The sequence below is a fragment of the Myotis myotis genome, unplaced genomic scaffold (genome assembly GCF_014108235.1).
Source record: "Myotis myotis isolate mMyoMyo1 unplaced genomic scaffold, mMyoMyo1.p scaffold_m19_p_6, whole genome shotgun sequence".
NCBI classification, from domain to species: Eukaryota; Metazoa; Chordata; class Mammalia; order Chiroptera; family Vespertilionidae; genus Myotis; species Myotis myotis.
Genome location: NW_023416368.1, coordinates 11,733,194 through 11,759,815, shown reverse-complemented (window position 1 = coordinate 11,759,815; position 26,622 = coordinate 11,733,194). Strand labels below are relative to the sequence as shown.

Here is a 26,622-nt window from a genome sequence, read left to right as displayed (position 1 = left end):
TGGTAAATTTTCTTCCAAGAAAAATCACAAAACATTACCCAGTGCTAAGACCAAAATAAAAACAAAAATCTCCCCTCCCCTCTCCCCGCCCAAAGCATAATAAAACAAAATAAATGCAATGCTCTTAATGGTAGAATGCTCTGTTTACGATGTGTTTGGGTTTAAGAATAAATGGCTCCACCATCTTAGGCTATTATCAAGTCAATATACACTGAATAAAAATGTGTTTCCTCATCATCTGGATTGAATCACTCTTGTTAAAGTTTTGACATAACACTCCCATGCCTTGGGTGACATTAAAATGATACACACTGTCAAAGCCAGCTGTCAGCACAGAGAGATGGGCTGTGAAATGGAAGAAATAGTAGAAATGTCCTCAGTGACTACTGAATTCTCTGGGAGAATTTGGCTGGGCTACATCACCTGTAATATTGCCTAAGTGAAAAGACTTTGTACAAGCCATGTGCTCCTGTCTTTCTTCAGTCTGTCAGGGCAGGAGGAGCTAGGAAAGGCTTCAAAGTGATGACACATTGGTGGGATGGAGAGGGAAGGCCTTGAACTTGATGTTGCAGGCAGAGGTGATGGAAAAATGTGAGTGGTGGAGGCAGGAGCAATGGAATATTCAAAAGACTATGTTGAAAGGCTATGTCTCAAAGGATGTTTTCCAAGGGCATTTTATTATTATTAATGGGTGACTGAAATATGTAAAGGAGACTGTGAAATTGGCACAAGGGTGAAGATTAAGATTTGGGGAGAAGAGTCATTAATACAGTTTCCCAAATCAGCGATATCAGTGTGAACTTCCAGCTACAGTTATTTGTTCTTTGTGTAGGAATGGGATGTCCATCTTCTTCAAAGTCTTATTATATTTCCTTCCCAAACTTAAGCACGTCTGCCCAGATGTGTTCTCTCTCTCTTTCTCCACCCCCTCCCTGACTTCCTCACTCCCTCTCTAGGTATTTGGAGTCTTTATAACTTTAGTTGATATGGGGTGATGATAATGGAGAAATGGATTTACTGATTTCTGAATTTTTTTCTTTTTTAAGACTATATTTTACTGACTTCAGAGAGGAATGGAGAGGGAGAAAGAGATGGAAACATCAATGATAGAGAGTCATTGATTGGCTGCCTCCTGCATGCCCCATCCTGGGGATCAAGCCCACAACCTGGGCATGTACCCTTGACCAGAATCGAACCCGGGACCCTTCAGCCCACAGGCCGATGCTCCATCCACTGAGCCAAACCAGCCAGGGCTTGATTTCTGAATTTTTAATTGTTGCTGATGTTTCTGTGATACATGTTTCTAATAAGAGCCAGAAGTTTTTCCTAAGCCTCACTGGAAAATCCCCAGAAAGCTTGGAGTGTTCACTTTAGTGTCCGTAGCTTGGCATTTGGTCTTATAGTTTTCTCCATCATAGTTTCCTCACTGTCAGAATGGCTGTTACATGCCTCCCAGCTGTCACTAGGAATCAGGAGAAATGTGTCTGAACTTAATCTGATTTTTCGGGTATCCTTGTTGATGAAAAACAAAGGCTTGGGATGAATGTCCCAATCTTTGGTTGTGCAAATATCTGCATTTCTATATTTCCCTAAAGCAAACTTCACAACAGATAAGTAGATCTCTTCTCTGGCACTTCAACAGTGCCCCTCCAAATAAATTTGAGAGCTATTATTTTAAAAAGAGCATTTGGAGAAGCAAGCCTAGTTTGCAAATGAAGTATATACCTAAAACATGACTTAAGATTGCTAAAATACATTTGTTGGTAGATGGGGATGAGGAGAACTGACTCGAAGCATATTCACAGAAGGAAATGACTTCTTTCTGGTATATGGAAAACAATATTTTAAAATCCTCCAACCTCTTTCATTCATTAAAAGTTTATCAAATGCTTCTCACAGTGTCAGGCACTCGGCTAGACATTGGGGAGAGAAAGTTGAATGTGATGCTATATTTGCCCTCAGGTCACTCATGGATTTGCTGGCTGTTTGATGTTTTGTTTTTTTGTTCTGAAAAAATATGTGAAGGGTATCAGCAAAATAGAAGCAAGAGTGCAATTGAAAAAGGAGGGAAAAAAACCTCTAGATTGAAAGTTTTTTGTTTGTCTGTTTTTATTGCTTCGGCTGCTATATAGGCATCTGGGAATGAAACATGAACATTCAATCACAGAGTGATTGGTGGGGTTACCAACCACAGTGGTTATCAGTGAAGGGCTTCCTGGGCTGCGGGATTTTCAGTGCTAAAACTGAGAAAGTCTTGGGCAAACCTTGGTGTTATGCCAAGGTTTTCAGAGACAGGGACATCTTGAACTGCTTGTCTGTAAATGTCTTCTTTTTAAAGGGAGCATTGTTTTTCACTTTTTATTTATTAATTTTAGAGAGAAAGAGGAAGTGGGGGAGAGAGAAACATCGATTTGTTGTTCCACCCATTTATTCATTCATTGGCTAATTCTTGTTATGCGTCCTGACTAGGGATCAAACCTGCAACCTTGGCACATCAGTACAATACTCCAACCACCTGAGCTACCTGGCCAGGGCTAAAAACAATAGTTTAAAGAAGTTGATGTGTATGAATTTTCCTTGTCAGAATGTCTACAAGACTGGGAGTGTATATAGAGTATAACATTTATTTTCAATAACGTAGCTCATTGTAAGTCTAGTGATCAGTGGTGAATCCGATATGTAATCCTGGGTGGGAAAGAAATTAAAGTAGAGTAAGAAGCAAGGCATAGAAGAGAAAGAACCTTCCAAAGATTACAATCTCTTTCAGAGTTTTCCAAGTTGGTTCTGATCATAATCATTTATAAATATATTTCCTGGGCCCACTCCTGAGTTAATCAATCGCGTGTTTTTTGTTTGTTTGTTTGTTTTGGTTTTTTTTATCCTTAGTTTTTGCAAGCAATACCCACTACCCTTGAGGGGTGTCTACTCTATCTTTCCTATTTTGATTTGTTTAAATCATGCAATTCAATTCGAGGTCTACAGTTCTGATCTTCTCTGTGTTCTTAGGGCACCTGAATGATACTAGATTTGGGAGAAAGATAACCTTAAAAGACTCAAAATATTAAATTGTAACTGTGGGAGATATATTACATTAATCACATTAAAAAATATACCTATATATTTTATTGATTTCAAAGAGGAAAGGAGAGGAAGAGAGAGATAGAAACATTAGTAATGAGAGAGAATCATTGATTGGTTGCCTCCTGCACGCCCCACACTGGAGATAGAGCCTGCAACTCAGGCATGTTCCCTGGCTGGGAACTGAACTGTGACCTCCAGGTTCATAGGTGACCTCCAGGTTCATAGGTCGACACTCAACCACTGAGCCTCGCCAGCCAAGCTTAATCACTTCTTTTTTTGTCTTGCTTTTAATTTAAATGTTTTTAGGAATTATTCTCTTTTCTTGTTTGTTCTTTAGGACATTTCATTTTAGAGAACTGTTTACTGCCCCCTCAGCTCAGTCCTGTATAATATTGATACGAAGCCCTTTAACTTTCCCGTAAATATGAATTCTTTTATCATTGTTGTTGTTGTTTTATCTTTTGGTCTTGACTTGAGGTTACATTTGCCTCTTACCTATTTGTAGAAATATGTACGCTGATCTCTATTTTCACAGCAACACTTAGAGTTGTCTAACCATCTGAATATTCAAATTAAAGAAAATGTAAATTTTATGTCTGGATCAAGGTATGACAAAACAAATATGAAATTTATGCACTAATTACATTTGGCACAGAGATAGAATATTACTGCATTACCCGTCGGAAAGCACCAATAAATACTGGTCCCCTTAAAATAAATGAAATAGTTGTAATGTTGATAAAGTAATTGAACAAGGAGGTAATTAGATAGTGGTGGTTCTCATGCCTTGGTAGCCTATGTAAGCAAACCAAAACCTAAGCCAGAGTCAATGTACTCAAATCAGAGAAAATGAAAGTTAAGAATGACTAATCACAAGTAGCCAACTAGGCTTTCTCAAATAAGGCAACTGCTTAAGCTATGACCAATCAACTAATTTCCTTACTTTGCTTCCACATCATTATAAATACTCCTCCCTCAGCTCCTGTCAGTAGAATGTTCCTCAAACACCTTTGGTTTGGTGTTGCCTGATTGGAATCCATGTGTGCTCAAGTAAACTCTTGACAGTTTTAATGTGCCTCAGCCAACCCTTTAACAATGATTCCAGCCATAGAACTTAGGTGTGCAAAAAAAATTTTTTTTCCATAATTGTATGTGCTTTTTATCTTAAGTGCCTGCAGAAAAAGTAATCTTACATTTTGTAGCATACCCCTATTTTAATAGTCTAAAAATATCCTGCTCACTGAACTGATTTTGTGACAGATATGATACAGATATTGCTCTGTTTTATACAGCTCAAGTGTTTTTAGAAATACCTTAATCTTTAATGAGGTAATACTTTAAAATCCTGGTTCTGATGATTAATGAATTTATCTTTCTAGTAGAGGCCTGGTGCACAAATTCATGCACCAGTGGGGTCCCTTGGCCTGGCCTGTGGGATCGGGCTGAAATCGGCTCTCTGACATCCTCCTAGGAGTCAGATTGCGAGAGGGCACAGGCCAGGGTGAGGGACCCCACTGGTGAATGATCGGGGCCGGGAAGGGATGTGAGAGGTTGGCCAGCTGGAGAGGGACCACGGGAGGGCTCCAGGGTGTGTCCAGCCCATCTTGCTTAGTCCTGATCAACTGGACCCCAGCAGCAAGCTAACCTACCAGTTGGAGTGTTTGCTCCCTGGTGGTCAGTGCACGTCATAGCGAGTGGTTGAGTGGAGTTAGCATATCATTGGCATATTACATTTTGATTGGTTGAATGGATGACCAGATGACTGGACACTTAGCATATTAGGCTTTTATTATTAGAGGCCGGGCTTTTATTAGAGGCCGGTGCACAAAAATTTGTGCACTCGGGGGGTGGGGAGGTCCCTCAGCCCGGCTGTGCCCTCTCACAGTCTGGGACCCCTCAGGGGATGACCACCTGCTGGCTTAGGCCCGCTCCCCGGGGGGCTGGGCCTAAGATGGCAATCAGACATCCCTCTGGCAGCCCAGCAGCCCTCAGGGGATATCCACTTGCTAGCAGGGAGCAGGCCTAAACTGCAGTTGGACATTCTTAGCGCTGCTGAGGAGGCAGGAGAGGCTCCCACCACCACCACTGTGCTGGCAGCCATCAGCCTGACTTGTGGCTGAGCAGAGCTCCTCCCATGTGAGAGCGCCTTGACCACCACAGGGCAGCTCCTGCATTGAGCGTCTGCCCCCTGGTGGTCAGTGTGTGTCATAGTGATGAGTCATTCCCAGTCTTTCTGCTGTTAGGGTCAGTTTGCATATGACCCTTTAACTATATAGGATAGAGGCCTGGTGCACGGGTGGGGGTCAGCTGGTTTGACCTGAAGGGTGTCCCGGATCAGGGTGGGAGTCCTGCTTGGGTACTTGGCCAGCCTGGATGAGGGGATCATGGCTGTTTGCAGCTGGTCACACCCCCTTTAGGGTGGGGGTCTCCACTGGGGTGCCTGGCCAGTCTGGGTGAGGGGCTGAGGGCTGTTTTCAGGCTGGCAGGTGACTGAAGCTCCCAACCTCTCCTTTTTTTCTTTTCTTTTTTATTCTGGGATTTATTTACCTTCTATGGCTGTCACTGGAACTGAGAGCCGGCGTTAGCTCTGAGGCTCGGCTCCAGCTCTGAGACCTTGGCTGCTGAAAGCAGGTATCTGGGTTTGTTTGGCTTCTATAATTGAAACACTGTTGCAGCTCCAGCTCTGAGGCCTGGCTGGCTGAAAGCAGGTTTCTGGGGTTTGTTTAGCTTCTATAATTGTAACAATGTTTCTTAGAGTGCAGCTCAGAGGCCAGCAGCAGCAGGCAGGGAACCTTGGCTTCCTCACTGGAAGCAAGCAAGCCTCCTGTTCGCTTCAGCTGCTTGCCTGCTGGCTGCCACCTTTGTTGGTAGTTAATTTGCATATTGCCCTGATTAGCCAATGGGAAGTGTGTTGGAGGTACAGTTAATTACCATGTTTGTCTATTATTAGATAGGATGGTTTAAGCTGGTGATTTCCATAGTGTGGTCCCCAGACTAGCAGCATCAACATCAACTGGGAGATTGTCAGAAATGCAGTTTTTTTGGCTCCATCCCGGACCTACTGAATCAGAAATCTGGATGGAGCTAAAGTTTGAGTACGTAGTTCTGGCTTTAGGCATCCTGTGCTAGGGTTGTATGATGGTCTCGGCCACTTATTACCAGTGTTTCACTTCATGAGAGACCCAGCATGAAAGAGATGGAGAAATGACCAGAAACATGTTGTCATCCATAAGAATAATGTGATAATTCTCCTCTTATCTTGAATGCTGTGAATATATTCTGAAAAATTTATTATTGGCATAGGCCTAGTGGACTCATCTAAGAGAAATGTATTTATTTTAAATGTACCTGCTACTCATTAACTTTGAATGGTAGATCTAAGAAAGTTTTAACTTTTATCCAAACCATTGCAACTTACACATTTTTTTCCAGTGAGACTTTTGGGGTTCAACTTACTTTAGGGCACAAGAGAAGATAAATTGTTGTTTTAAAAATATGCTAGTGAAGTTTCCTTTTAGACAGTGATACGGTCTGATACCATCAGCATGCAGTGAAAAAATCCAGATAAGTGGTTTACTGTTTCCAAAATGGTGAGGGTAGAGGGAATATGGCCTGTGGGAAACTGACCTTGAATTCTATCTCTTATTTTCAAAGGGATTTCTGTTTTCCATTCCATTTGACAACTGTGAGCTGAACCTCAGTGAACTCTTTAAAAAGAATATCAATAAAGATGCTTTGCTTTGCATTTGTAAGCCATACAGAATCTCTTCTTCTGTTATATCTCACCTCTCCAGTCTTCTAACTATGGCATCAGCAACAAAGCTAGGGCAGCTGATAGAAATCGAAGAAGTAATTAAATGGAAAAGTTTCTTTTCCCCTCTCGTCCTTACTGGATAAGATATTTTAGACAAAGTGAAAATAATCTCTTGGGTCTTGGAAATTCTATGCTCCAAATCCTCAACTGATACTCAGAAACTTGCAGATACATGACATTTCTTGAAAGCATAGTCAGAGTAAACTTATGGTTCCCCGCCCACCCCCTTTGGAAAAAGAGAATAGATGATAAATTACCATATATACTTAAAAATGAAATATAAAGATACACAAGATTTCATATGCTAGCTTATTGAAGTGCTTAACAATGGTATACCAGTAAGAGTAGCACAAAATAATGCACACACAGATATATATTTTCCACATAATTTTAGGTCAATGAAGAAATCTCTTCAAAATTTAGATTAAGAATATTTTCTCTAAGCAAACCTATGAAGTTAGAGTGACCACCCATTTATGAGTGATCACACTCAAGCTCAGAGAAGTTCAGCAAGTTGACCCAAGTTTATAAACTGCACCTGGTGGGTGTCAAGACTCATATTCAGGTTTCCTGAACTCCACATGTCATGTGCTTCCTACTCCATTACTGTATACTAGAATTCTGGTTATTTAGAGAAGATTTTCCCCAAGAACTAAAGCTACCTTTTACCTTTGTCTTCTTTCTCCTTGGCCAACCTGATATCTCATTTATGAAAGTTATTTTGAGAGTCTTGGAGGAGTTCACAGTGTACTGTGAACTGAAACTTTAAAACACATCTGGAAATTGCACCCGACATTTGTTAGGAGCTCAGTAAATATTTGTAAAATGCACAAAGTTGTTTGGTGTATAGAGGATGCTATGTGATTTCTACTTTTATCTCTATGGGGGTGGGATGACAACAGAAGCAATACCTGACATCTCAGCATATCTTCCTCTTTTCTTCATATGGCCCCCTGGGCCTGAGAACTAAAGGACTTTTACTGAGCTCTAAATATTTTGTTAATTCAAAACCACGCTTCTGTGAGAGATAGCTCTGCAGAGCCATTGGGATTCAGCCTGCCAGCATTTAGATATTGTGGAAAGTGAACGTTGAATATTTATTTAACACTAATGATCCCTGCTCAGGGACTTCTTCATTAGATGTAGTTTCTGTTGTACTCCATTGTACTCCATGTCAGTGATTTTTAAATGTAAGAAGACTTTTAATTTAGATTATTGTTCCTCACACTTTTTATCAAAATACCTTTAGTCTTTGTATACGCATAGCACCTATTGTATGGTTGTAATTTCCTATAGACTACATGTCCTGTCATATTACTTTTGATTTTATCAACTCTGTAATTTGTGTTATACACACAACTGTGTACATTTAGAACAACTTTATATTTATTATTTTGCATTCAAAATAATAATAGTGAAAATGAACTTCATAGCAGTTCAACACTTATGAATTATTAACTATTATAATACCCAAGTACATACCTTAGGAGAAAATGTGTGTGTGTGTGTGTGTGTGTGTGTGTGTGTGTGTGTGTGTGTTTAAAACCAATGGTAGCACCTTAGCTGGTATAGCTCAGTGGATAGAGGGTTGGCCTGTGGACCAAAGAGTCTCAGGTTCCATTCTGGTCAAGGGGCACGTACCTCTGTTGCAGGCTCCTCCTTGGCCTGAGCTCTGGTCAGGGCTCGTGCAGGAGGCAACCAATCTATGTGTTTCTCTCACATCGATGTTCCTCTCTGTCTTTCCCTCTCTCTTCCACTCTCTCTAAAAAACTAAAAATAAATTTAAAAAATCAATAGAAAAGTATCCTCAGGTGAGAATTAAGAAAAACAAACAAACAAACAAACAAAATACAATGGTACCAATAAATCACAAATCACATTCAAAATTTAGTTTCTAGTCTTAGTCATCACCTAGAGTGAAAGGAGCATTTTCACAAAACCAGAGCCTTTATTCTCTCTCTCTCTCTTTTTGATTCCTGCTATTTATTATTCACTTATAGTTATAAACTTTAAAAAATATATAGTGTTATTGATTTGAGAGAGAGAGAGAGAGAGAGAGATAGGAAAGCATCAATGATGAGAGAGAATCATCGATCGGCTGCTTCTGCATACCCTACACAGGAGACCAAGCCTGAAATCCGGACATGTACCTTGACTGGGAATTGAACTGTGACCTCCTGGCTTATAGGTCAACACTCAACCATTGAGCAATACTGGCCAGACAAAGAAACCTGTTTTAAATATAAAGACACATCTATATATACAGAAAGCTAATATGCTAAGTGTTTGACCATCTGACCAGTTGCTATGATGCACACTGACTACCAGGGGGCAGACACTCAATGCAGGAGCTGCCATGATGCACACAGAGAAATGGCACTGCAAACCTGGCACCTACAAAGCAACACTTGGCTTCCCCCAAGTGGGACACAGGCCTGCCAGCATCCTGGAGTGACTGCCCACCAAATCACAGACAATGCTGCTGAGACCTCAGGGTACAAAATGCGGCCCACAGCCCAGCCCAGCCCAGAAATGGTTGCTGTGGGCACCGGGTAATGACATCACATAGCAACGACCGATCTTCCTCTCCCTAGTGACGATTAGCCCCCTTACAGTTTCTTCAGCCCAAGAACATGACTTGCTTTATAGCCAACTTCAAACATTTCACACTTCAACCAAATGTCTGTGAAGTATTTTCCCATGCCTCATCTCATTTGATCCTCACAGAAGTCCTGGAGTAGGTAGATAGGAGACTTGGTGGAATCCTATTTTCTATTCATTAGCCAGAAAATGGAGATTTAGAAAGTTTATAAACTTGACCTGACGGAAAAGAAGAAATGGTGGACCTTGAAAATGACTTTAGGTTTTCTCACTGTGCAGAATACAGTCAGACACTGCTGCAGTTAAATATTTTACCCTTTGTTCTCGCTGCATGATCTATAATAATAATCAGCTTCGTGTTGATACTTACTGCTGTGTTGCTGACAATTACCTGAAAGAGAAGTTGGGTTGCTTCACTGGGTAGGAAAAGTTTAGCTACATCAGAAAGCAGGTCTAATTAAGCAAGTTTATCTATATATATAAAAGGCTAAGTTGACTCGCACATGCGTGATACATAGAAAGCTCTCACTGGCGCCAGTCACACGCACGTGTTTCAATCTGTCATTGTCAATTGTGAATTTGGTTGACACTTCTATTATAGAGAAGGGGCGAATATATTTAATAAATATATTAAAATATTTCTTCTAATTAATTTTCTTTCAATGTGCATGAATTTGTGCAATGGGCCTCTAGTATAGAATACAAATAAATGGATGGAGAAAGATACACCATGCTAGCTCTATTTAATAGTAAAAGGGAGTAGCTATATTAATTTAGACACCCTCCAACTTCAGAGCAAGGAAAGTTGTCAGGGAAAAAGAGAGGCATTACATAATGATATAGAGGTTAATTCTCCAAGAAGACATAATTCTTAATGTGTGTGCACCTAATAACAAAGTGTCAAAATAAATTATGTAAAAACTGATAGAACTATAAGGAGAAACAGATGAAACCACTCTGACATCCCTATAGCAGAAATGGACAGGGCCAGCAGGCATAAAATCAGTAAGGACATTGTTGAATTCAATGGCACCATCAATCAACTGGATATAATTGACATCCACATTTTTCTGAAGCTCATATGGCACATTCACCAAGAAAGGCCATATTCTGGGCCATAAACCATACCTTCACAAATTTAAAAGTGTAGAAAAGATATGTCTCCTCACAGAACACAATGGAATTAGGTAAAGGAATTAGGTAGAAATAAATAACAGAAAGATGGCTGGAAAATCCCAAAGTACTTGGAGATGAAACCAAACACTTCTAAATCACACATAAGTAAAAAAAAAGAATTCCGAAGTGAAAATTAAAAAAAAATATTTTGAACAGAATGAAAATACAACTTATTAAAATTTGTGGGATGCAGTGAAAGCCATGTTTTGGGGGAAATTTAGAGCATTGAATACATATATTGATTTAAAAGTCAATAATCTAAGCTTCCTTTTTTGGAAACTAGAAAAAGAAGAGCAAATAAAATCTGAAGAAAACAGAAGAAAAGAAATAATAAAAAATAGAACAAAAATCAATGATATTGAAATGAGGCAGAGAAAATCAACAAAACTAAAATTTGTTGTTTTTTTTAAAAATCAATAAAATGTATAAGCCTCTAGCCAGGTTAAGAAAAAATAAAGATGGCACAAATGACTAATGGTAAAAATGAAAGGTGGGGCATTACTATAGATCTTATGTTCATTGAACTGATAGTAAGGGAATACAATGAACTATTCTATGCCTACAAATTTGATAATGTAGATGAAGTAGACCAATTTCTTGAATGACACAATCTGCCAAAACTCACACAAGAAATAAACAATGTGGGGAGAGAAACTAAGATGGCGGCATAGATAAACACCGGGAAATTTCTGCTTCCCACAACAATCGATAAATGCATCAAAAACACAAGGTGGACATCATCCAGAACTACAGGAGGGCTGGCTGAGTGTAAATTCTACAACTAGAAGGAAAGAAAAGCACACTGCGAGCGGGAGGAGCTGCGGAGGTGGCGTGCAGAGGTACGGAGGCTCGCGCACGGAAAGGGTCTGGCACCTGAGGACGCGGCTGTCTTTTTGAATCCGGAGGGAGACACAAGCTCCCGACGGCTCTGAAATCCGGTTCCGGGAAGTCTCTGGGGACCCAGGACTCATACGGGGAGATACTGGACTGTCTGGCAGCAGGCGAGCTTGAGAGCGGCTTTCCCTCAGAGGTGCTTGCAGCCATTGCCGGGACACTGGGACTCGCGACTCCTTAGGGCAGGGCTGAGGCTCCGCCATAGCTGCTTTCTCTGCCCTTTGATTTCTTGAGACCCCGCCCCGCCCAGGCTGAGGCAGAGGCTTTTGCATATGAATGCCCCGGCCATTTGCAACCTGTAATTACCTAACCACAGCCAGGCCAGATAGACTCAGAGCTTCCAAGAGAAGGCCCAGGCCCCACAGCGGCTTGCATTGCTACACAGCTGAGCATCATCAGGGCAGCTGATTCTCGCTGCCAATTGCCCTGGAGGTCAATTCCTCCCAGTGATCCTACAACAACCAAGGCATAGCTACAACAAGACTGTGCACAAAGCCCACGAGGGGGTGCACCAAGAGTGTCCACCTCAGGTAACTGGGGAGGCTGAGCCACTGGGCCCTACAGGACACCTAGCACACAAAGCCACTCTATCAACACAGGGAAGCAGCCAAAATGCGGAGACAAAGAAACAGGTCACAAATGGCAGAAATGGAGGAAAGCAAATGACTGGATATAGAGTTCAAGGCCACGTTTATAAGGTTTTTCAAGAATTTTATGGAAACCGCCAATAAATTTAATGAGTCCCTCAATAAGTATAGTGAGACCATGGAGGACATGAAAAAGGACCAACTAGAAATTAAGCATACACTGACTGAAATAAAGAATAATTTACGGAGATCCAACAGCAGACAAGAGGATCCCAAAAATCAAGTCAAAGATTTGAAATACAAAGAAACAAAAAATACCCAACTGAAAAAGAAAAAAGAAAAGAGATTCCAAAAATATGAAGATAGTGTAAGGAGCCTCTGGGACAACTTCAAGCGAACCAACATCAGAATTATAGGGGTACCAGAAGAAGAGAGAGGGCAAGATATTGAAAACCTATTTGAAGAAATAATGACAGAAAACTTCCCCCACCTGGTGAAAGAAATAGACTTCCAAGTCCAGGAAGTGCAGAGAACCCCAAACAAAAGGAATCCAAAGAGGACCACACCAAGACACATCATAATTAAAATGCCAAGAGCAAAAGACAAAGTGAGAATCTTAAAAGCAGCAAGAGAAAGACAGTCAGTTACCTACAAGGGCGTACCCATACGACTGTCAGCTGATTTCTCAACAGAAACCATGCAGGCCAGAAGGGAGTGGCAAGAAATATTCAAAGTGATGAATAGCATGAACCTGCAACCAAGATTACTTTATCCAGCAAAGCTATCATTCAGAATAGAAGGTCAGAGAAAGACCTTCATGGATAAGAAAAAGCTAAAGGAGTTCATCACCACCAAACCAGCATTATATGAAATGCTGAAAGGTATTCTTTAAGAAGAGGAAGAAGAAAAAGGAACTCTTACCATTTGCCACAGCATGGATGGAACTGGAGAGCGGATAAATACCACATGATCTCACTCATTTGTGGAATATAATGAACAACATAAACTGATGAACAAGGACTGATCCAGAGACGGAGAGGCATTGATTGGACTGTCGGGCTTTGGAGGGAGGGTAGGGAAGTGTGGGGGTAAGGGGGAAAGATCAACCAAAGGACTTACATGCAGGCATATAGGCCTAACCAATGGACACGGACAACAGGGGGGGGGGGGTGAGGGCATGAGCGGGGGGGGGGGGGGTAGAGGGTAACGTGGGGACAAGGACACATATGTAATATCTTAATCAATAAAAATATATTAAAGAAATAAACAATGTGAATAGTCCTATATGTAATAAAGAAATTGAATCAATAGTGAATAATCGTCCAAAATAGAAAAAAACAGGCTCAGATTGGTTCATTGCTACCAATATTTAAGGTAGAAATTATACCAATTTTTTAATAATTTCTTTATAAGATAAAAGCAGAGGCCATACTTTCGAACTCATTTCATGAGGCCAGCATTACTCTTTTACTAAAACCAAATTAAGATATTACAAAACACGGAAACTACAGACCAATGGCTCTCATGCACATAGATAAAAGAATCCTTAGCAAAATCATTAGTAAATTGAACAACATGTAAAAAGAAATCCAACAATGTATAAAAAGAATTATACATCAGGACCAAATGAGATTATCCCAGCTATGCATGACCTGTTCTACATTCGAAAATCCATTAATGTAACCCATCCCATCAACATGGAGAAAAAGAATTATCATATAAACAAATGTAGAAAATGCATTTGACAAAATCCAATATCCATTCATGATAAAAACTCTCAGTAAACTAGGAATAGAGAGTAACTTTATCAACTTGATAAAGAATATCTATGAAAACCTACAACTAACATCATACTTAATAGTGAAAAACTCAAAATTTTTTATTGAATATAAGAAAAAGGCAAGGATATTTCCCCTCACTACTCCTTTTCAATGTCATACTGGAAGTCCTAGCCAATGCAATAATACAAGAAAATGAAATTAAAGTTACATAGTTTGGGAAGGAAGAAGTAAAGAGTCATGATCTGTAAATTGCCGGGAGCCGGTCCATCCTTGCTGTTTCAAAGGACCTGGCATATATGGCATACTGTTCTTAATATGTTTGCTCACCTTCTTGGCACTATGTGTTTTAACCAAGGTCTCCTCTCTGAGAAAGGTTGTTTCCCCAGGTAGGGATTTTCCCCTGAAGTTAGGGAGGGAATAAAACCCCTCAACTAAGTGCCAGGCGGGTAATTAATCACTTTAACTACGAACAATCATGCTTAAGCTACATAATCTTTACTCCCTGGAATGGAGATAAGAAACGCCCTAACCTTTATAATAGAGATTGATAGGATTGAATCAACTGGTATAAATACAGATGTAACAAGACAGCGAGAGACAGAACTTAGAAGACAGAACCTACACAGAACCTAGAGACAGAAGAACTTCGCTGGAGAGAACATGGCAAAAGATCCTGGACTGAACCTGACTACAGAAATTGGCAAGAGAACCTGACTAGAACCTGGTGACTGAACCTGGCTGGAGAACCTAGCGAGGGAACATGGCTACAGAACCTGGCTGGAGAACCTGGAGAACCTAGCAAGAGAACATGGATACAGAACCTGGCTGGAGATCCTAACCAAAACTTCGCTGGAGATCCAGGGCAGAACCTCTCTGGAGATCCAGACCAGAACTTGGCCGGAGATCCTGGCTGGAGATCCTGGCTAGGCTGCTGATCAACTGAACACTGTCTCTGTGTCCTTCCTTCTTTGCCGACTCCATCTACGCCTTTGGGAACCCCTGGACCTGCTGGGGTTGGACCCCGGCAGTAAATGTAATTCATGATCCAATTGAATTCTTGATCTAAGAAAACCCAAACCTATAGAGGACACTTTGTTGCAATTGGAAAAATTTGAATGTGGACTTTTTATGAAATATTATCATCAAAGTTAAATTTCTTGGTTATGGAATTTTGGTTATGTAAGAAATATTTGCTGAAATATAAAAAGTATCTTGATAGCTGCAATTTACTTTCAAAAGTTTCAACAAAAGTAAGGTGTGTGCTCAACAATATATAAACATAAATTAACTTGTTTTTCTTTTAATGTGGGAAAGATTAGCGAAAATGATAATATTCATATATGATGAGACTATGTGAAGGCAAACTTACACACTACTCATTGAAATAGAAATTGATACCACCTTCTTGGAAGGCAATTTTGGTACATTTAAAAAAGTTTCAAAATATATGTATAAACTTTGACACAGCAATGTCACTTCTACAAATTTATTCTATAAGATAATTAGAAAATAATATATAGACTTACATAAGGATATTCCTTGAAGAGATGTCTATAATTAAAATAAAAGAGAGCAACCTAAATTTCCTAAATTGGCTTCAAATGACCATGCTAAAATAAACCTGAGACTTTTGATGGCGTGTTGGGGGAGAAACATTTAGTCTTCTACTGGATTTGAACCTGAAAGAAATATAAAATGTAACTCAAGACTTGCAGGACTACATCATGGAGAGAGCCCTTTTTGAGAATGAAGGCAGTGCATAGGAAAATAAATTTAGGATCCAGAGAGATGTCATTTATGGACTTGGTCATTTAGGGACCTGGCTCCATGTATACTTGAAACTGGGGACTCATTAAGTTACTATCTTCTTTTGTTGTTTCTTTTTGTTTTTGCCTTTTTTTCCCTTCTAAATTCAGTTTGAGTTGCATTTGCGGTTACTTAGAACAGAAATTATTCTGACTAACACAATATTCTTAGGCATGAAATTAGAAATGTGCCAACATAAAGGATATGCAAACATTCCCCATGTTAAGAGTATGGGCCTATTATGTACATTTATAGGCTGAAATGAAAATTGCTATTAAATGTAGTTTTAAATTAGAATAACCATATATTGCGTTTTCAGTGTTTTCTCTAATCTCTATTTCCCTATAATTATTTTTTGACTCAATTGTTCAATTGGATGCGACATAAGAAACAGAGTCAGTAAACATTCACAGGATGCTCTTTTTGTTTGACAGATATCACCAAGCTTGTCTATATTACAGTGATTCCCTCCTCTATTCCCTACTGAGTCACCTTCAGGCATGCAGGACGGCAATATAAATTGAAATTCACACTGTAAATGGAGTAAGGATGGTTCAGGGAAGGCATGATGAAAATAAAAATTCCTTATGTGTGGAGATGGAGGCTCACATCTCAAGTATTGGGACTCTCAAAATGATTTTTTCAGTCATTTCAAGTGTTTTAAGTAGGCTTGTGCTGTGAGTATACAATACCTGAAGTATAAACTAATTTCTTCTATCTATTGGTCCTGCTTAAACTCAGTTCTTCATCATTCTATGAAATTTTAGCAATCTACAATAAAATAACCATATGTCTTTGAAATTACAGTCATGATTTTCAAACTTGGTTCCTTGCAATGGTGCTTTAGACATTCCCAAATGTTTTACATATTTCTTCCTTTGACTTAAAAGAAATGTATTTTTTGTATTTGAGTGGGTTGAATGGTGTCCTCCCCGCAAATACATCCAAATACCAATCCTTAATACCTGTAATGTGATATTATTTGGGAAAAAAGTCTTTGCATGAAAATAGCTTTACTTTTCTAACTTGTTGACTTAAAAAACATGTACTGTTGACACTTAAACAACACAAGAGTTAGGGACAGCAACCCTCTGTGCAGTTGAAAATTCACATACAACTTTGATGTACCAAAAATTTATAGCCTACTGTTGACTAGAAGTCTTACTGATAACATAGTCAATTAATACACATATTATTTATGTTATATGTACTATATACTGTATTCTTACGATAAAATAAACTAGAGAAAAGAAAATGCTATTAAGAACATGATAAGAAAGAGAAAACACATTTACGGTACTTATTGAAAATTTCACGCATAAGTGGACTTGTGCAGTTCCAACCCATGTTGTTCAGGGTTAACTGCACTATAAAATAATACCATTATCTGTCCTCTTTCTGAGAATTTTCTCTTTGGTTTAATTTTGGGAAATGTGGTGGCAGTTTTGTTAAAATAACATTAAAAGGTGGTGATTTAAAATGAATGACTCAGTCACATGTGCTATACTTGTTTTATTAGGATTTCCTGCATCTTATTCGTTACTCCAAATAAGTGGGGAAAAAATATTTCCTAAAGAAAGAACTTTCAGTTAGGAATCTATTTTCTCAGAGAAATCTGGAAATTCATTTTTCTCTATACTGTTTAAAATCAGTATATTTACCGGACTAGTGTCTTAAATAGAATCTTGTATAATAAAAGGGTAATATGCAAATTGACCAAACAGTGGAACGACAGGTTGCTATGACATGCACTGACCACCAGAAGGCAGACGCTCAATGCAGGAGCTGCCTCCTGGTGGTCAGTCCGCACTCACAGGGAGAGCACTGCTCAGCCAGAAGCCCTGAGCCAGGCTTAACGCTGGTGAGCATAGTGGCAGTGGCAGGAGCATCTCCCATCTCTGCAGCGGTGCTAAGAATGTCTGACTCCTGGCTATGCGGGCCTAAGCCAGCAGTTGGACATCCCCTGAGGGCTCCCAGACTGTGAGAGGGTGCAGGCCAGGCTGAGGACCACCACCCTCCCCCGCAAGTGCACGAATGTCATGCACCGGGCCTCTAGTTTACTAATATTCGTTTTTTAAAACTTGCTCTATTGAAAATCAGTTTTTAAAAAAGTGTTGTTTGTTTAAGCACACATTTCCTACTCTTTACCTAACATTAGAGGCAAAAATATGTGTGAAAAACATCAGCATCTTGTCCCTTCCTATAATAGCTTTTACGTTCATATAGTTTTAATTATGACCCATTTCAATCCTACATTTTTTTCAGTACAGATAACTATGGAATAGATTCCCGATGTTCCAGTTTGTAATCACTTGGTATTGTTTGCCTGTATTCCTTGTAAGGTTGGCGATTTATTTTTATATTCTGAGTTATGAGATTCCTCATTCCATATTAGATATTAGTTATGCACTTTCTCAAAGATTACATGTCTCACAGTGGAAGAGCAAAGATGTGGTTCCCAGTATCATTTAGGAAACATCGATTTCAAATGTTCACCAAGGCTTTTGCAGGTTTTTCTAACAACCACTTTCGAAAAGTAGGCGAAGTTGACTAGGTTACTATTAGCAAACAACCAAGCCTGATGAAACGACTATTTCTGAACGCCTCCTTTCATCCAATTTAGAATCAAAGCTGTATATCTGAGAAATTGCATAAGTGCCCGTTATTCCATGTTGTTTTCAAGTCAGCCTGCAATATCATTATGTGCTTGAATTCCCTCTATGATTTTTGTACACAGCAAAACAAGAGGATTTGTGTTTCTTATTTTTTTGTAAACACTAAAATTGATAAAAAACAAACAAACAACTGTTCCTTTTTTGCACACCCTTACTTTGCGTCCCCTCCCCCATTGAAGTAAGCATGTTTAGAATTGGGATTATAAACAACCTAACGGAAAAGATGTCCGCCCTCCGTATTCAGTAAATCACAGCTCAGCAGGCATGCATTTCAGTGATAGGCACAGAAGAGGCTGCCACATGGTGTTCTGTAAAACAGTGCAATCTACGACATCTCACAGTAACCTTATTCTACAATGAGTTGTTGTTCTCCCTTTGTTTTCCTCTCCCTCCCTCATGTTAATAGATGCTAAGTTCTCCCAGCAGCCACCACAATTATGTAAAGACATGAGAAGATGTACATTGTTTTAGTTATCCCAAGAGTAGAAATAAATTAACACTCCATATTGATTATTCTAACTTCTCCTCCTTCCCTGAAATATATTTGATGGTTCCTTCTGGTAGACCCTAAGGTGCCATCGCTTTTCTGCCAAGCTCTGGTGCAGCTTTGTTTTTTTGTATGAGCCATCTGATCTAATCTGTTCTGTCTTCTTATACTGAAATTAACAAGGCATATACCCTGAGGCATAGGTCCTATCTACCACAGTGAGGCACAAACGAACTTGAACATGAGGTCAATCAAGTGCACAAAATACATCATACAGTTCTTCCAAGTCTCATGCTGCGTCTATAATTGCCCCTTGTTCTGTCATTAGGGCTCCCTTACAAGTCATTATTTTGAGTCAGCAGAGCTACAGGGAGCATTCTTCCTGATGGTTAGTATAAAGTTGAATTGATAACATAAATATCTCTCAGCACAAAATACAAGGAGCAGGTATTTAGATTAGACCTAATAAAGTGTGCAGCTGTTTAGTCTCTTTATGAATCCCAGCTAAAACAATAAGCACAACTTTCAGTATGGGTTCTCCTTCAGCAGCTCTGTGAAAGAGAAACGATGCTTTTCTAAATGAATGGACACACGCCCTACTAGAATTTGCCTGTCTGCTCTTATCCTAGATTGTTTGTGCTTGGCGGAGACCATTGTTACCCAGATTTCATGGGAATTTGGCCTTAGTCAGCACACTGTGTAGAAATTACTCCATTTTAAAGTAGAACCATCATTTATTCATTTGTTTTGGGGGGAGTGGTGGTATGAGTTTAATGCTGAAAGAATATACCCAGTTCATGGCCTCAAGCACATTTTTAGAAATGTTATCTTTCCTGGGGAAAAACAAGAGAATTTAAATCCTCTGCTTAAAAGATAATAGCTGACAGGGCTCGGCTGAGGCTTGTAGAGATGAATGCAGTGTGGATGATTCTTGAGGATCTAGCCTCCAGACAAAAACAAAGTGGCAGGAAGGATGGAGGGAAGACCTGAGTGATTTTGCACTAAAGAAAAATACAAAGATGCTTTTTAAAAAGTGACCAAGTTAGACCCTAGCCAGTTTGGCTCAGTGGATAGAGCGTTGGCCTGTGGACTGAAGGTTCCTGGGTTCGATTCTGGTCAAGGGCACATGCCAGGGGTGTGGGCTCGATCCCCAGTGGGGGCCATTCAGGAGGCAGCCAATCAATGATTCTCTCTCATTATTGATGTTTCTCCCTTCCTCTCTGAAATCAATAAAAATATATACATATATATTTTTAAAAAGTGACCAAATTAGGTGGGTAAATGAGAGGCAGACCAAGATGGCCACACAGTTGGTTTGCACACACAGATTGCTTCATCGTTCACTCAATGCTGTTTGCCTAGATTCTGGGGTTATGTGAGTTTGGGGCATGTGACCTAGACAACTTCTAATTTTGAAATATTTTTCAAGACTTTAGAATAAAGAGAAGACAAAGACATTGGAACTCTGTTTGTTTTTTGGGGGGCGGGGGGCCGTTAATCCTCAATCAAGGATATTTATCCATTGATTTTTAGAAAGAGTGGAAAAGAGGAAGGGAAAGAGAGAGAAAGAGAGAGAGAGAGAGAGAGAGAGAGAGAGAGAGAGAGAGAGAGACATTGATTTGAGAGAGACATATTGATTGGTTGCCTCCCTCATGTGCCCCGATTGGGGCTCAGGATCAAACCTGCAAACCGGGTACATGCCCTTGACTGGGAAGCGAACCCATGACCCTTTGGGCAGAGGCCAACACTCTTTATTCAGTCTTGATAAAGTCTGACTGAAAGTTCATGATGAAATCATAACTTTTCTAAAAGTAATTCTGTGAGAGTTGGAAAGAGCTGCTAGTTAGGATTTATGTAAACATAGTACAACCACACGATTGATTTGCTCCATAAACATTCATTTAACTTTCATCATAGATGAATATTTATATCCTACATGGATAAAAGAAGGGTTGTTAGAAAAGGGGAAACTAGCCCAGTCCAATAGACTCACCAAACAGACCCAAAATGTTCTTTTCCTAGATTACTCTGCATAATATTTCTCCAAAAACTACTTTCAGGCATGAATTTCCTCAAAATTCTTGATACCTGAAGGAAAAAAATAGCTTTGTAAGTATATTGACTTAAGAAAAGTAAAATATCCCTAATATAGTCACAACAAAAAAAATCCCTTAATAGGAAAATAGGAGAGGAGATATTTATGTTATCAATTTTTCTATTTTTACTGTTATCCAGACTTATATATAAATATATGTTCCCTACTGGTCTTCAAGAATGTTCTTAATTTCTCCTTCCTATCCCCTTCAGGACCTCGCTCCATTGATATATTCCTTCTATTATTCATCCTTCTCCTGCAGCTTTTGAATATGTATAAGTATGTATATGTGTATATAACTATGTGCCTATAACCCTATATATAATTCCTTGATTGACGTTATTATTAATGAATTGTAACATGTTTTCGTTTCTTGTGAGGTAGAGAGGAAAACAATTAGGGCAAATGAATTAGCTGAGAAGTTAAATTGGTTGAAGATGCAGGCTCTTGGACAGTAAAACCTACCCCCTGCCTCAGTTTTCTCATCTGTATAATGGGGATGATAGAGTTTGTACTGTAAATAAAATAGAATCTGAATCATATTATTCGTATTTTCTCTTACTATTATGAAAACTATTGTTGTGCCAAACTGGTTTGGCTCAGTGGATAGAGCGTCGGGCTGAGGACTGAAAGGTCCCAGGTTCGATTCCGGTCAAGGGCATGTACCTTGGTTGCAGGCACATCCCCAGTAGGGGGTGTGCAGGAAGCAGCTGGTCAATGTTTCTTTCTCATCGATGTTTCTAACTCTCTATCCCTCTCCCTTCCTCTCTGTAAACAATCAATAAAAAAGAAAAAGAAAACTATTGTTTTTTCTGGACTCATTGTACAAATTGTGTAGAAACACAAACAGAGTTAACATGATTTGGGTGTGTGCTTTTAGCACCTTTTTTTCTGCTTAGACCTTCCTCTTCTCTCCTATTTTTCTATGAAGGGGTTTTTGTTGTTGTGCTTATATTAGGGAAAGTTTACTTTTCTTACGTCAATATACTTACAAAGCTACTTTTTTTCTTCAAAGTTGTTTATACCACCATGTTACTAAGCTTTGGAAGGAGACTTGTGAGGGGTATTTCCCCTACCCTTTCACACCCTTCCAGCTTGAGGGAGATTGTTAGGTTAGATAGGTCTTACTGTTGTCCAGGAAGGTCCTGACTCATGGTAAGCTCCAAGTTCCCCTGTATAGTCATTTCTAAATGCCCTGGTAAACCCTGCACTTTGCTAAGGACACTATATTTCTCCTCAGACTAGGAGTCTTCTGACCCTTGATAGTCTTAGTGCCAATACCTTTGCGAGGTGACTTCTCCATCATCAGCAAGGCCATTGTAATGTGCTCTGTGGCAAGAACACGCAGCGTTGGATGTGTTACTGCTCCTTGCTTGATTTCCCATGAGTAAATACAAGCATCGAGTACAGTTTATGTTTCCTTAATATGATCCAAAAGTCTGCTATTATTCTCTAGAGCAGGGTGTTTCTTTACCAAAAAAAGAGAAAAGAATACCGCCGCCCCCCCCCCCCCCCCCCACACACACACACCATAGTTAACTGTACCTGTGAAGTGTTGTAAACTCCTCCCCTCAGAGCAATTTGGTTGCAAGTGAAAGAACTCTGGGTATCAAGGGTGAGTGGAACTCATTAGAAAGATTTGAGGTGGCTCAGAACATTGAAGGACACCTGAACCCTCAGGCCCTGGGAGGGAGAGGAAGCCTATTAGCAGGAACAAAGCAATCATGCTGATGGCACAGGCTGTTACGCTTCCAGTCTTCAGCTCATTCTTAGGAGGAAGAACCTGATTGGCCCGGAGTTGGTCACATGCCCAGCAGTTTGGGAGGAAGTGTACCCTGAGCACTCTGATGGAAAATCCCAATGCAAGAATGTTGCTCCCAAAGGAAAAGCTAGGTGATGATGGGGGCACAAAGAACGGGTATTTGCCACACACCTCCCTTTAGGACATCACAGTGCTCATTAACTCTGAATATTCTCTGCAGAAAAGAAACCCATACAACCACATGTCACCTGGTCATTTTCATATTTATTGTTTCTATGTAATACATATTACCCTCAAGAGAGACTCATAGTCCTTTGAATACCCTCTGAAAAGATTGACTTATGTCTCTTGGGCATCACACTTTAATATCTGATTGGATTATTCCTATGCCTTACATAGAAAATTCCTACGGGGTGGTGGGGGCTTGCCCGGAGAGGGAATGTCTGGGGGGGGAGAGGCCAATCAGGGAAAAGGAGACATATGTAAAACTTTAGACAATGAAAATAAATAAATAAATACATACATACATACATACATACATAAAATTCCTAATTCTTTGGTAGGGTTATTCCAACAATTTCTCATATTTTAAAATATCAACTGCTGTAGGTAGCATGGGTGTTTGCTTCTGAATCACTTTAAATAGGACAGATATTTCTAAAGATGCTGCTTTGGAGCTCTTTATTTCCCTGTTCTCCTCTATGCCATTATCTTGGTCTATGATCCTTCTTCCATTCTGAAGTCGTTCTCCTTTGAAATGGCCTTTGCATTCTCTGGCTCACCTTGGAGCACCCTTCTCTCAGCTGTTAGGCCTTGTCCATATATGGCTCCTAACAAACCTTCTTTCTGTGGCGTTCTGTTTTTCTAGTTGCTGTTGACCTTGAGCCCTTCCTCGCATCTCAGTTGGACATATTCTGTAAACACTGCCACTCACAAGATGGCCCACACCTGCCCTGCATCTCACTGCTGTCTCATTCTTTTGTGCATGTGTCACTTATTGATTATTTAATCTCTCTTCTATCCAGGGTCCCTCAGTTACACTTTTTTTGGGGGGCGGGGAGGTTGTTTCAGGACTTGACTTGAAATAGCAAATTCTGAATTGGCAGCAACTCTGGAAGGAAAGAGAGAAATCTGATTCACCCAGATTTCAACAATAGTAACAGTTTACCCAATTTGAGACCATCTAGTAGACTGAGAATAACTCCAAATATCAGTTTCCAAAATACAGATAAACATGTGTTCTTGACTAAAACTTGTTCAAAGATTTCTGACTTATTCTGCCTTTACCATTAGGTAATCATCTGGTTAATAAGTGATGATCATCTTTTATGGGGGTGGGGTTTGCATACATCCATCAAATTGTTTTCAAAAACTGTTATTTCAGATTTCTTTTCAGTCCCTTTTCTACAACCCTGTTCTGTTCTTGTCTTTCATTTCTTTTGCATTAAAATTGGAAATAGACACACAAGTTGGCTGCAGGAAATGGACACCTGTGGTTTTTCTTTTCCTCACCTCAAGGCTAAAATAGTTTATAACCCTGCCCACTACATTACTATTATTATTATTATTATTATTAGTAGTAGTAATATTTAACAAAACTCCTAGTACCAAAAAAAAAAAAAGAAAGAAAAGGAAGAAAAGCCATTTCCACTTCAATTTCTGACAGTTGCCCAGTGATGTCCTCTATTACCCAGCGACAGTGACAGAATTGAAAGGACTTTCTTTAGTCCTGTCCCCTGGCTATATGCCATAGGCTCTATCTAATCTTTCCTAACAGACATCCAGACTTTGTTTGCGTCATATCAGTAGACATCGTGTTTCAATGTCACTCTTTATATTCTCTCTATCGACCCCCTCCACTGTGGTTCCTGACTTTAGTTTTGGAAAAAAGGAAGGTTGCTTGAAGATAATGGACACATGAGAAATAGGTATGGAGAATTTGACACTCCTAACTACTCTTTAGAATTTTTAAAATAAATTGTAACTATTTCTGATTTTGAATATAAAAGACAATTTATTGGGCCCTTTGTAGGTTCCAGCTGCTAGACCAAGACTGTTACATGTATTTCCCATTTAATCTTCACAACCAGCTGAAGAGTTAAAGGTATCAGAGACTTGTCCCACAATATAGATGACCTAGATCCCCTTTTTCTTTTTTTAGTAATAGGAATCTAGCTAGAGCTAGACACATGATCAACCATCCAGTGAAAGACTACATTTCCAAGCTTCCCTTGCAGGTACTGTGACTAAATTCTTACCAATGGCACAAGAGTGGAAGTGATAACATACAAATTCTGGGTCATGGCACTCCTAGGGAAGTGATGTCTTTTTCTTTTATCATTTGCTGCCTAACAAGCCACCACAAAATTTAGTGGCTTAAAACAACAACATTTTATTTCTATTCATAATTCTGTGGGTTGGCAATATGAGGTGTGATCAGCTAATAGGTTCTTCTGGCATTATCCGAGCTTAGCTATCAGATTGACTGGGGGCTGACCATCAGCTACAACAACGAGGATGGCTGTGCTACACACCTTTCTTCATCCAGAGGGCTACCCTGGCTGGGCTTGTTCACACAGTGGCTACCAAGAAACAAGTGGAAGAGTACAAGGGCTATTGAGATCTAGACACAGAAGTCACATATGTCATTTTGGGGGCATTCTCTTGATTAAAGTAAGTCATAAGGCACTCATGGATTCAAGGGTCTCATAAGCTACTTCATGGGAGATACTACAGAGTTACAGAGATACTATAGATCCAGGGAAGAGTGGAGAATGCGATCATTTTTAGAGTGTACCTCACCTCCTCTTCCTTTGTTCACTTTTCCGCTGCCTGGTACATGTATATGATTACAAGAGCTTAAGCAGCATTTTTTGACCAAAATATGGAAGCTATATATTGAGGATGGCTGAGTCACATGATAGAATGAGCCATATACCTGGCACCATAAAGCTTCTATATTAGACTATTATGCTCAGTATGTCACTTGAGAGCAAAATTAATTTCTATCTTGTTTGAGTCAATATTATTTTATAGTGCATTGACCTGTCCTCTTTTGTACTTCCTCTCTTATGAGTTTGTGTTCTCAAACACAAACTTGAATCAAGGAGAAAATATACAAAATATACAATATGGGGGGCTGTTGTAATTGACATCTCAAAGCTGAGGATGACAGGAGACAGGAAGGTTTTGCATTTACCTATTCTTGGGGCAGAAAATTAAAAACAAACATATATAAAATGATACAAACGTTGTAGTCAATCTGAGGCATTATGACTATTCCTAGTTAAGGACAACTTAAATATATGGAAATTAAATCATCCCTGGTTTTTATCTGTAATACTACTCTCCACTACTCTAATTAAAGTTTGAGTCTCATCATTTTGGGGGCTTGTCTAGGGATGTGTTGAAATTGGGAGAGGAAGCTGTTTGCTCAGGTTTGATGTTTGTCTGGGTAACAGGTAAAGGGAATTACTGATCCAGAGCAACCGTTCAGCAGTCCTTTGCTTCCTCATACCTCGGGCCATTGCATTTTTCCTTTGGTTTGCTCTAAAGACATAAAACTAGATATTTCTATATTCATGTGGAGGTTTATCTATGTCAGGTTATTAGAGAGAAAGAAAAACACAGACTCAATGCTGCCCATGTAGAGAACTGAGAATCTCCTACAATTTCTTTCAATCTTTTGTGTACATGATGAGCTAGAATAACCTCACTGCACTGAATTATCCTCCCATGGTATGGTTCAGTGAATACCATTATATTTCAGCACAGCTTGAGTGATTTTTAATGCCAAAAACATCAGCAAGAAATACAAATGTTTCAAAAATATTGAAACAATACCATAAAAAAAGCCCAGGATC

The 26,622-nt window shown here is 39.6% G+C and overlaps 1 pseudogene; it reads right to left on the bottom strand.

Annotated features, from left to right (window-relative positions):
• Window positions 1–22,315, bottom strand: part of LOC118657850 — a 56,649-nt pseudogene extending 34,334 nt beyond the window's left edge.
• Window positions 22,316–26,622: the final 4,307 nt, after the last annotated feature.